The sequence below is a fragment of the Lethenteron reissneri genome, chromosome 48 (assembly GCF_015708825.2).
Source record: "Lethenteron reissneri isolate LAM-NWPU_2019-01 chromosome 48, ASM1570882v1, whole genome shotgun sequence".
In the NCBI taxonomy this organism is placed as follows: domain Eukaryota; kingdom Metazoa; phylum Chordata; class Hyperoartia; order Petromyzontiformes; family Petromyzontidae; genus Lethenteron; species Lethenteron reissneri.
The window spans coordinates 6086707-6099170 of NC_083826.1; the positions used below are offsets into that span (position 1 = coordinate 6086707).

The following is a 12464-nucleotide window of genomic DNA, read 5'->3' on the forward strand; positions in this document are numbered from 1 at the left end:
AGTCAATTGGGACTACTGCCCGGCGAATACCCCTGGTCCCTATTACAAGTAAGACATCCTGATCTTCAGTTCTCACCCGGTGAACAAACTGCGCTTGAATATGGTACAGCCTCCTCTGCTATAACGCGGTAGTAGTTGCGTTCCTGAAGTACACCGTGTTAGGAAACAATCGCGTTATCATAAATAATATATAATACAGGCTAACGCACTGTCCGCGATAGCACGTGAGATGAGTGCGCAGGCTGAACAAAGACTGGGGTGCATATGGGTAGCGTCTAGAACAGGGGTCGGCAACCTACGGCTCCGGAGCCGCATGCGGCTCTTTACGGGCTGCTTCTTGACGATGAGTACGTATGTACTCAGATGCATTGCGGCTCTTGAAATACTGAATTTTGTACCGAATTGGAAAGAAATGGCTCTTCTTGTTATTTTGGTTGCCGACCCCTGGTCTAGAAGCATCTAGCAGCATCCCAGTGTCTTGTGCGACGCTATACAGAGGCAGCCGTTACTCGATCACATTATATCCAATTCGCATCCTCGTTATAAAAAGAAACGTGTTCCCTAATACATTCATCGTCGTGTTATATAACCAATTGGCATCATTAAAACAATATGCGGCGTTGCAGGGGAACAGACCGTACTTGATTCTTCCGAGTCACCCCATGAGGTGATCAGTGAATGCTAAACGTTCTGTGGTTTAAAATGAGGAGGGGCAAATGCCGTTGGGTTAATCTGTTCCCTGCCTCTGGAAATCGAATCCAAGTCATTGCATGTTCATTCCATGACAGTCAGACCAATATGTAGATTGTTAATTCTCAGAAGGAATTTTTATTCAAATTATGTGCATGTGTGTAGTCATTGGTGTGCAGGCTGGAGAACCCGGTTTAATAACAACTTAATCTATGCGAGGTAAACCGGTCTCTGTGCGACTCTCTGGGTCTCTGTGCCAGTATATGGGTCTCCGAGTCCACGGGCTCTTATGTGAGTCGACGGGTCTCTCTGTGAGGCTCTGCGAGAGTCTACAGGTCTCTGTTGTGAGTCATTGGTGACCTGGCAGAAGCCATCTCCTCGCTAAACTGGAGGACACGGTTTAATCGCAGGCAGGCAGCCACGGGGATTCGAACCCAGGATCTCAGTGAGCGGTTATTGGAATATTATTGTAATTTACCTTTAACTTCTTAAACCACGACAGCCACGCTTAGCCCCCCTATTGTTGACAAGAAGTGTTGTAGGCTAAACTGTCGTTGTGCACAGTGGCGGCTCCTGCAAAATCTCTCAGGGGGGGGCAAATGTCTGGATGATTGATAAGGATAAGGTCCACCCATGCAATGGATAAATTAACAGCTTAAGCATGTAAAGGCAACTTCACTTCTTTAATATTAATGAAAAATAAAGTGACTCTTACAATGCATCTTGTTTGTTTCTATACTCACTATTAAAACAAACCACTCAAGTTTATTTTATTAAAGATTCCACTAGGTAGCAACAAATTATATTGTTGGATGAAACGTGCTTACGTATGATGACGTAAGCACGTATGATGACGTAAGCACGTTAGGGCGAGCCCTCCCGGAAGCCATAGAGAATGCATTGCAGCGCCCCCGTTCGAAAAAAACCATCTTTGAATGTAAGTCTATGGGGCCACTCGGGGCGATTCTCAGCTGGAGGGAAATCGCCCAAAAAGAGGCGGTACTCCACAGAACGTAGCATGACGCTGATTGGACTATATCCAGAGGCTGACAGTGACGGCTAGCGTGACTCTGTGGTTGAATGACATTGGTGGTGCGTCGCCCAATCGCCCTAATGAAGAAACCGCCCCTGGTTGTGCATACGATGACTGTTCTACCCCATGGCAGGTATGGGGGTGTTGATTACACAGGAACTTCCTGATATGGTGTTGAGTTTGGTCACGTGACCAGGAAGTTACGATGTAACATTCTCTAAGCCATGAGGCAGGGTGTCAGCCATTACACAGAGTACAAAATGGAGGCACATATATCATCTCGGTAAAGACAGGTGCAAATGTTCATTGTGGGGCTTTAAGAAGCATTGTCTGTAAGTTCGCTTATGTTCTTATAATACTGGGAATGCTGTTATAATGTTAGGATTTCCGTTATAATGCTGTAAATGCCTTTATAATGCTGTTAAATTGTTATGATAAACGTGAGGCCTAGTTAACAACGAAGCCTGCCACTTGCATTATTGTGAATTTTACTTGTAATTGAATGAGTCGAGTGAGACTTGTACCCATATAACTTTAATGCAATATTTAGTGCAAGGATGAAGAAGTATCTTAATTACAGTTCGGTGTTATGTGCAGCGCTGTACATTTAGGCTGCAGTATGGTGACTACACGATGTGACCTTATTTAACACAGTAGCTTATTCTCTTGTGTAGCTATTCGGTGCTAATGTATGTGCCCGGTCCATCCAGGACCTATTGTTGAGTTTCATGTTATCTAAGACAATGTTATGATGCTCCTTGTGTTCATTTATTGTATTGATATTGCAAGTATTAACAGATGCTGTATTTTGTGCTGTGTTTTTCCATCAGTGTTACCTAGTTCAAATCATTAAATACGTCGGAGTCGGATCTTCACCCTGGCTCTGAAAGTTTATTGAAAGCGAGGTTAACTACTCAGATAGTGGTGCAACGCAGCGCATAGCGAGGCCGAGACAATGACAGTTGCGAAAAAAAACAAACCCCGTTCACCACATTCGTCATTAACATCGCCTTAAATCATTAAAATACGAGGGCCATTTAGGGTTAACCTGAACTTTTTTTGCAGCGTAAAGTGAAACGAATCTATTTGTCAAGGGAGGCATTCCCCCTGATGACATGTACATGCTTCGTCATCATCATCAATCATCACAAAACAGCCATGGTCAATCCACTGCTGGATGGAGACCTCCTCCCGCCCCCCCAAGACGTCACCATGCCTCACAGTGCCCTTCGATGCAATAACAATCCACATAGCAGCTATGCAGTGTCATGGGGTACCTTTTGCCAGTATCAAAGTGTGAACAAGTATAACCAGTAAAAACAAAGTTTTTCACTATAAATCCTTTATATGCGTGGCGGCTAGAGTCCTCTCGTCCTCTGGCTTGAGATGGCTGCCACCTATGGGTCAGATGATTGCATGCCACCATTAAGCAATTGGTAATTAAATATAATTTATTTTTGTCCTAAAAAGTGTAAAATTTTGGGGGAAAAAATTCACGAACATTAATTGTCACGCACAACGAGTCTGTGTGCAAAATGTCAGCTCGATTGGATCACGGGAAGTGGGTTAAAAAACGACCGAAAGATTTGCACGGTCATGAGCAAGCAAGCGAACTTAATATAAAGGATTTTAAAATAAGAACAGGTTTTACCCTTTCTGTCAATGAAGCAGGAGGTGTTAAGATGTTCAAACACAAAAGAGAAACCTTTTGCAAGGAATTGTATCCGCATTAAACAAACGCGGTAGTTTTGGTGAACGCGCATTTGATTTGAAGCATACAGTATTTTTGGGGGGGGGGGGGGCAGAGCTTTGTGACGTCATTTTTGAGGGGGGGTCTGACTTTTTGTGACGCCGTGTAACGATGGGGGGGGGGGGGGAGGCAAAAATCGCATTTTGATGTGACGTCACATTTCTCAACCCCCCCCCCCCCTCGTCGCACATCGTCACAAATGTCTGACTCCCCCCCCACCCGAGGTGCGTGACGTCATTTATGGACGGCCCCTTTCGCAAGTTCAGCTTTCCAACATCGCTCCTCGATCCTACACTCGTACCGGCGCCCCCTCCACTCCTCTTGATTTCATCCCTCCGATTGCAGTCCGCCAACAATCTCATTCACAGCTCACAGGGCTCTTAATACGGGTGGTGGCAGTAGCCGAAATTGGCAGTTACCAACAGCAGCAAAAACATCGTCACGTAGTCCAAGGCCGTAATATGGGGGACACACATCCCCGCCAATATTCAAATATGCTCAAAATGCCCCCCCCCCCCCACCAATATATTGCTATAAAATATATTTGTTTATATGATTGTGGTAATATGCGTACTTTATTAATCCCTAATCTCTGCCATTACATACAATGAAACAAGAAAAGTTAAAAATAGAAAAAACAGAACAATGTAATACAATTCACTATTATACATTACTGTGAAAAATATATAAAAAATCCATCCTATGTGTTAGTGATTTTTTACAAATATTTTAGGCAGGAAATGGCAGGAAATTAGTTTTCAAATATAGATTTTTTTTCTGGGGGGGGGGGACCCCCAGACCCACTGAAAGATTTCGTCCCCCCCAATGTTGACTCCATGGCTACAGCCTTGTCGTAATCCGATGGACATCAAACCCACAGCACCAACGGATTAAGAGATGCAACGTCACTTGCATCTATTGGTCCGTTGTAATTGTAAGGGCGCGTCGCTCCTCCTCGTGCAGACACTTCGCTTGGAAAACCGGTTGGATGCAGTCATTTGAAAAGGCGAGGTTGCTGGCATCCAAATACCCACCCTCCCTCCTCTCGTAATCACTCAGCCGGTGACGGTTTAGAAATCTGCATATGCCCACATTGAGTCACCGCGTAAATTACATGCGGAATTTGCGGGACGTGGAGATTGTTAGAAAGCCTTAGGGGCCGTCCATAAATGACGTCACGTGATTTTGGACGATTTTTGACCCCCCCCCCCTCGTCACACGGCGTCACAAAAGTCAACCCCCCCCTCAAATGACGTCACAAAGCTCGCCCCCCCCCAAAACCACATTTGCATTTTTAAACTAAAACATACTTCAAATCGCTTTAAACTATTGTCATTGTAGTGCGTATTTAATGTGGCGCTGCACTCTGATGTTGTAGGAGAAAACATTTATTACAAAGTCTATTTAATTAAGTAGAATGTGTTGTCGATATTTATTTAAAATTGCGCATTTTGATGTGACGTCACACTTCGTCACAAATGTCTGACCCCCCTGCCCCTAGGTGCGTGACGTCATTTATGGATGGCCCCTTACTTTATCAATGCCCTATCGCTCCCAACAATGGTAACTGTTCACACGAACGTCCCACCTTTGAGTCGGGTCCACCAGATTCGGTCTGTTTCATGTCGAAAAAAAATCTGTGTTCGACCACCAACTAACACTGCAAGTCACAGCAACACACTGACTCATCCACTTACTCAACCACTTACACTGCATGTCGTAAACACACTCACTCACCCACCAAACTGCTGTTCCCACCAACTCACCCAACTCAACAATAACGACGATTCACCACTAAGTGGCGGTGACGTCGCCACGGCATTTGAGCCAGGCTAAGTGCACCTTGAGGCCGATAGGAGCGTTTGAAATGTCCAAAACGCTCACTCGCCCACTCACACACTTGTAGGTGAAAACAACACACTCACCCACTCAGCGACTTCCGCGCTCGCTCACCCACTCATTCACTCAACTACATTCCCACTCACCCACCCAACTACTTTCCCACTCACCCACCCACTCGCTCACCCACTCGCTCACCCACGGACCGACTCACCTACTTCCCCACCCACTCACCCACTCGCTCGCCCACTCACCCGCTCGCCCACTCACCCACTCACTCACCACTCACTCACCCACGGACCGACTCACCTACTTCCCCACCCACTCACCCACTCGCTCGTCCACTCGCTCGCCCACTCACCCGATCGCTCGCCCACTCACTCACCCGCTCGCCCACTCACCCACTCACTCAACTGCTTTCCCACTCGCTCACCCACTCACTCACCCACTCGCTCACCCACGGACCCACTCATCTTTTTCGCCACCCACTCACTCGCTCGCTCGCCCACTCACTCACCCACTCGCTCGCCCACTCACCCACTCACTCACCCGCTGGCTCACCCACTCACTCACCCGCTCCCTCGCCCACTCACCCACTCGCTCAACTGCTTTCCCACTCGCTCACCCACTCACTCACCCACTCGCTCACCCACGGACCGACTCACCTACTTCCCCACCCGCTCGCCCACTCACCCACTCGCCCACCCACTCACTCGCTCACGCACGCACTGCAGGCCACCCAACTTATTTGTATGCTTCTCCCCTTACAGCGCTGCACTTTTAAACTCCCTCCCACCGTCGTCTCCTTCACACATTTCTTATTATAATAACAATACTAACCTTGCTCAATTCAAGGCACGTATGAACTCCACGCTATTAGTACACCTTCATTCAACAGTGCTCTTTCTTCCATAATAGAGTTTTTTTGGGTTAGATCGCGTAAATATATAAATGTGTCGTTAAACCCACCACCACCCGACACAGCCAACTAGTAAGGGTTGTCACGTAAACAGAACGTGGCCAATTCGTCACTAGTACAGCACACCGGTGTGTTGGAGAGCAAAGCCACAACATTTACAATCGACACATTTATATATTTACGGGATCTAGCCCAAAAAAACCGTCTATTATGGATGCTATTGGTCGCGGGAAAATACGTGTTAAACTGTGATCTTTCTTTTTCGATTTAACGTTTTCGTGACTGCAGGGATTCATCTTCTTGGTTCTTTCGGTAAAGTCACGTAGAAGGGAAATAATAAAATAATATATTATTATATTATATTTTAATGTTTTATTTTTATTATTTTATTATTTCCCTTCTACGTGACTTTACCGAAAGAACTAAGAATATGTGATCTTTCTTGTTTGCTAATTGATGTTTCGAGTTTGGGTGGGGGGGGGGATCTCGGGATCTGTATTCAGCAATCGTGATTTAAAATAAACAAACATCTCTCCTTTATGCCTCCGAAATGGAATTGGCCGAAACATCCCCTGTGCAGGACGAATCTTCAAAAAATAAAATCGGTCTCGAGACTCGGTGTCGCTTTCAACAGGCACAAATGGCGTTGTTATTGTTAGAATAATTTATTTTCTTTCTACGCGACTTTACCGAAAGACCCCAAGAGAATAATAATTGCCGTTCACGCGGTTGTTGCCATGGAAGAGAAGCCGTGAAACCAGCAGGAGAACTGGAGTGACGCGCGCACGCGGGGAATTTGCTAAAGGGGCCGTCCATAAATGACGTCACGCACCTAGGGGAGGGGTAGTCAGACATGTGTGACATGGGGGGAGGGGGTTTGAGAAATGTGACGTCACGTGAAAATGCGCATTTTTAAATAAATATAGACGTTCTACTTAATTAAATACACTTTTGATAAATGTTTTCTGCGACAACATCAGAGTGCAGCGCCACATTAAATACGCACTACATTCTAGATTTGAAGCTTTCGTGACTGCAAGGATTCATATTCTTAGGTTTTTTCGGTAAAGTCACGTAGGTAAAACATCAAAATTAATACAAATAAATAAAATAACATAAAAATAAAAGAAAAAATGATTTTTGTTTTATTTTTATTTATTTTTATTAATTTTGATGTTTTACCTACGTGACTTTACCGAAAAAACCTAAGAATGCGATTTGAAGCATGTTTTATTTTTTTGGGGCGGTGGCAGAGCTTTGTGACGTCTATTTGAGGGGGGGGGGGGTCTGACTTTTTGTGACGCCGTGTGACTAGCGGGGGGGGGGGGGGGTCAAAAATCATCCAAAATCGCGTGACGTCATTTATGGACGGCCCCTTACGGGCAGCGCTGTCGCATCGGGGCGACCAGGCGAGAGAGAGACCAACGGAGAGGAGACGGCCTATCAAGACGCAGAGCGCTGATTGTCTGCCCGCAAATTGCAAGCGCGTGACGGGCGCCAGGCTGACGAGAGATCGAGGCGATAGCGGCAGAAGCCACAGGGAGTGAGGCTACGGGAGGTCCCCAGCTTAATTAGAGAGGAGCCTTTTGGCGTCATCTGGTCTAAAGAAAGCTGTCTCTGGTGTGGACCAATCAGTTTCAAAGACAATGCATACATTATCAGAGTATTGTTTTTGTTTGCATTTGACTGCAAGTATTGTGGTTAATGTAAACATGATTCCTTGCAAAAGGTGTCAGTTTAGTTGCCAGAAAAAAGGGGAAAACCCCTATTAGTATATGTTGGTACTGGCAAAGGAGGTCCCATGATGTAGCTGCTCACCCCGAGCTCTCATTACTCTGGTAGTGCGTTGTCTTTGAACTGTGCGCCTTTTGGCGTCATCTGGTCGAACACCATATGAGACTAGGCTCTAAAGAAAGCCGTCTCTGGTGTGGACCAATCAGTTTCAAAGACAATGCATAAATTATCAGAGTATTGTTTTTTGTTTGCATTTGACTGCAAGTATTGTCGTTAATGTAAGCATGATTCCTTGCAAAAGGTGTCAGTTTTGTTGCCAGAAAAAAGGGGAAAACCCTATTAGTATATTTTGGTACTGGCAAAGGAGGTCCCATTATGTAGTTGTTCACCCCGAGCTCTCATTACTCTGGTAGTGCGTTGTCTTTGAACTGTGCGCCTTTTGGCGTCATCTGGTCGAACACCATATGAGACTAGGCTCTAAAGAAAGCTGTCTCTGGTGTGGACCAATCAGTTTCAAAGACAATGCATAAATTATCAGAGTATTGTTTTTTGTTTGCATTTGACTGCAAGTATTGTCGTTAATGTAAGCATGATTCCTTGCAAAAGGTGTCAGTTTTGTTGCCAGAAAAAAAGGGGAAACCCCCTATTAGTATAGAGAGGAGTTGATGAGGGGGGATATATACGGGAGCGTGGGAGAGAGAGAGAGTGACATGGAGTAGGGAGAGAGGGGGGTAGAGAGAGAGAAGGGGTAAGGAGAGCAGAGCGTGAAATCCTTTGTGAAATCTTTCATAAAGCAAAGCATTGAAAAAAAAAACGAAAAAACCGAAATGATGAACGAAGCAAAGTGCCGACTACACCGAGCATCTTCTTGTTTCCTCTGATCGTAAAACAAAAAGAGAGGGAGTTGAGTTGGTCGGAGTGAAGATAAGAGGGGATAAGTCGAAGGTCCCGCTCGCCACGCCTCGCCTTCTAAGCGGTGATGGCTTAACCCCCCCCCCCCCCTGGAGGCAAGGGCGAGGTTGGAGAGGCGAGGGGAGAAAGGCTAGCAGTAGAGAAGCTAGCAGTAGAGAAGCTAGCAGAAGAGAAGCTAGCAGAGGGGAAGCTAGCAGCAGAGAAGCTAGCAGTAGAGAAGCTAGCAGTAGAGAAGCTAGCAGAAGAGAAGCTAGCAGTAGAGAAGCTAGCAGTAGAGAAGCTAGCAGTAGAGAAGCTAGCAGAAGAGAAGCTAGCAGAAGAGAAGCTAGCAGTAGAGAAGCTAGCAGTAGAGAAGCTATCAGAAGAGAAGCTAGCAGTAGAGAAGCTAGCAGTAGAGAAGCTAGCAGTAGAGAAGCTAGCAGTAGAGAAGCTAGCAGAAGAGAAGCTAGCAGCAGAGAAGCTAACAGAAGAGATAGGGAGAGGCTAGCAGTAGAGAGGCTAGGAGAGTGAGTGAGAGAACAGGCTAGCAGTGGAGAGGCTAGGGGAGTGAGAGAGAGAACAGGCTAGCAGTGGAGAGGCTGGGAGAGTGAGTGAGAGAACAGGCTAGCAGTAGAGAGGCTAGGAGAGTGAGAGAGAGAACAGGCTAGCAGTGGAGAGGCTGGGAGAGTGAGTGAGAGAACAGGCTAGCAGTAGAGAGGCTAGGGGAGTGAGAGAGAGAACAGGCTAGCAGTGGAGAGGCTAGGAGAGTGAGAGAGAGAACAGGCTAGCAGTAGAGAGGCTAGGAGAGTGAGAGAGAGCAGGCTAGCAGTGGAGAGGCTAGGAGAGTGAGAGAGAGAACAGGCTAGCAGTGGAGAGGATAGTGAGAGAGAGAGATCGGAGCGAGAGGGCGAGCAGCGCAAGCAGGAACATCACGACGGAGTCGCGGGTTGTCGAACGCGATGAGTTCTGTTCAATGAAAAGGCGACACACAGGAGAAAAATAGAAAAAGTTGTCCGCGTGAAATAAAAAAAACAGTACAGAAATATAATGGGCGTTGGTGTTGGTCGCGTTTTTTTTTGTTAAACCAATGTTGGCCGGCAAGCCACGGGTCGCCTGTAACTCTCCCAGCGATTACATCACCTGCATCGTCATCATATCCGCTTCACGTTTTATCATACTCAGCCGGCAGTTGCTTGGCCTGCGCCTATGACAAACGTTTTGCGAGTACATCAAGCGAACGTCAACAGACGTAGCACCGATTTACGAAGCTAAATCGGCGTCCGTGATGGTGACCGAGAGATGGAGATTGTTGGGAGGAAAACTGTGGTGCCGAGGTGATGGGGGTACACCGCTCGATACTAAGAGTGGACACGTGGAGTGGAATGTCCTTCTTACCTCCAAGTTGTTGGTAGATCGGGGGCAAGAGGATAACGTCGGCTCTGCTTCGTCGCTTGCTCCGTGTCTCTCTCGAGGAGGGTCCCCTTGCAAGGTCGCTTTCTTAGCTCGCGCGTATCTCCTGCCCGGAGCAATGGGGAGGGACTTACATTGAGAAACTCAACGCCTGACTACGGGAGGTTCTGCTCCTCCCACCGACATCAATTGTCCCGCGGTGCTGAGTGGGCGAGTTTCATAAACTCGCTGGCGTCCAACGCCCCCCGGAGATTACACAGAGGTGGCGTGGCAGTAACTCGTTAATTGCGGGGCCAATTTTGTTTTTAATCCTTTATATTAAGTTCACTTGCTTGCTTGCTTGCGCGCTTACGACCGTGCAAATCTTTCGGTCGTTTTTTAACTCACTTCCCGTGATCCAATCGAGCTGACATTTTGCACACAGACTCGTTGTGCGTGACAATTTATTTTCGTGAAAATTTTTTTTCCAATATTTTCCACTTTTTAGAAATTTTCTTTTTTTCATATTTAATTTTAAATACCAATGTGATAAAAATGAAACTCTTACTCAAGAAAAACAGAAATGAATAATAAAATAAAACCGATGCCACGCATATAAAGGATTTATAGTGAAAAACTTTTTTTTACGGGTTAATTTTTTTTTAAACAAAGCCCGCGCCTCGCTGATGAGACACCAGATGGTGGAAACAGGTGCCGTGTTTGCTTTGTTTTTATCAAGCTGCTGCTGCTTGATAATAGTGGCGTGAAAGCAGTGCCGGACTAAGCTAGTGCGGGGCCTGTAGTGTATATTATAAATGGGCCCTAAAAACCACGTGAATAGTAAAACACATACATTTTTAACTTGCCTAGTAAAGTAATTGTATTTTTTCATTTGCTATACAGCCAGATAATGTGACAGATCGCTAACCTTAAACACCCAGAGGAATTTAGCATATTTATGGGATTACTCTTGATATGCACATTCTTTTTTTTCAAGGCGCTCTTTTTCCCCCCTCCAACCCAACTTAAATATACGCTCCAAGCTTGGCGGTGTTTCATTCTACACCTGAGGACGGCTGCTTGAGTTGTGGCAGAAACGTCGTGAGAATTATTTTATTATGTTTATTTTTATTATTTTATTACTCCCCTTCTACGTGACTTTACCGAAAGAACCAAGAAGATGAATCCCTGCAGTCACGAAAGCTTTAATCGAAATTTAGGTGTTTGTTTTTCAAGCGCTGTGTGGAGGAGTTGCGTGGAGGGAGCGGTGGTGCAGTGGTTAGCCATGCTGCGCTACTGATCCAGCCATCCGAGTTCGATTTCCACTCACGGCCGCCAACACCAGTGATGAGTATTTGAACTAGATCCTGGGCCTCCTCTAGGTTGACTCAGCCTCAAATTAGTACCTGGTGCGGTGTGCAAGCATCGCTACTGGGGAGACAAAGGCGGACGGCCGTTGTGCTAGTCACCCACTTCCTCGTGTGCCGTTTAAGGCTACAGGGGGATCTTTGTCTTGTGGGGGAGTCGAGGTTGAGCTCAAAGGGGTGGAACTGAGGTGAGCTCTGAGTTGATGATGGAAAGGTGATGGTGTGGTGAGATGCTGTGTGGCAGGACGGGGTGAATTGACTGCCAAGCCACACGCTGGCGTGAAATCACGCGGGCACACGTGATGCGTGCATGTTGTAAAAAAAAATTGGTAAAAACCCCCCCAAGTGTTTCCAATGCACACACTTTATTTGCACTCAAAAGGAGAAAAGAAAATGTTGACTTAAAACTTTCGTGACTGCGGGAATTCATATTCTTTGGTTCTTTCTGTAAAGTCATGTAGATATAAAAATAATAATTAAAAATAAAGTGAATGCAAATGATACAAATTTAATAAAAACCATTAATGTAGACTGTAGCCTGTTTATTAAGTTTAGTGAGTGTCCTGGCAGTCTATAATGTAGACTCAAATTCACCATGGAGGTGGAAAAGGATGGCAAGTTACCATTCTTGGATGTTTTAATCGAAAAGAGACCAGATGGCTCAATGGGACACTGTCTACAGGAAAGCCACCCATACGGATGCCCACCTAAAATCTGACTCCCACCACCATCCATCCCAGAAGAATTCCCTCATCAAAACTCTACACCATAGAGCTCGATGCATCTCCGACCATCATCACCTAGCCAGTGAACTGGAACACGTACACCAAGCTCTCCAGATGAATGGATATT

General features: G+C 45.9%; 1 protein-coding gene across 1 annotated transcript in view; it reads right to left on the reverse strand.

Moving 5' to 3' along the window:
- The window catches only part of ASS1 (argininosuccinate synthase 1), a 75458-nt gene extending 65021 nt beyond the window's left edge, over positions 1–10437 (reverse strand). Inside the window, exon 1 of the mRNA XM_061571676.1 lies at positions 10252–10437. The gene's annotated coding sequence lies outside the window, so the exon portion shown is untranslated. The remainder of the gene's footprint in view (positions 1–10251) is intronic.
- Between the last annotated feature and the right edge of the window lie 2027 nt (positions 10438–12464).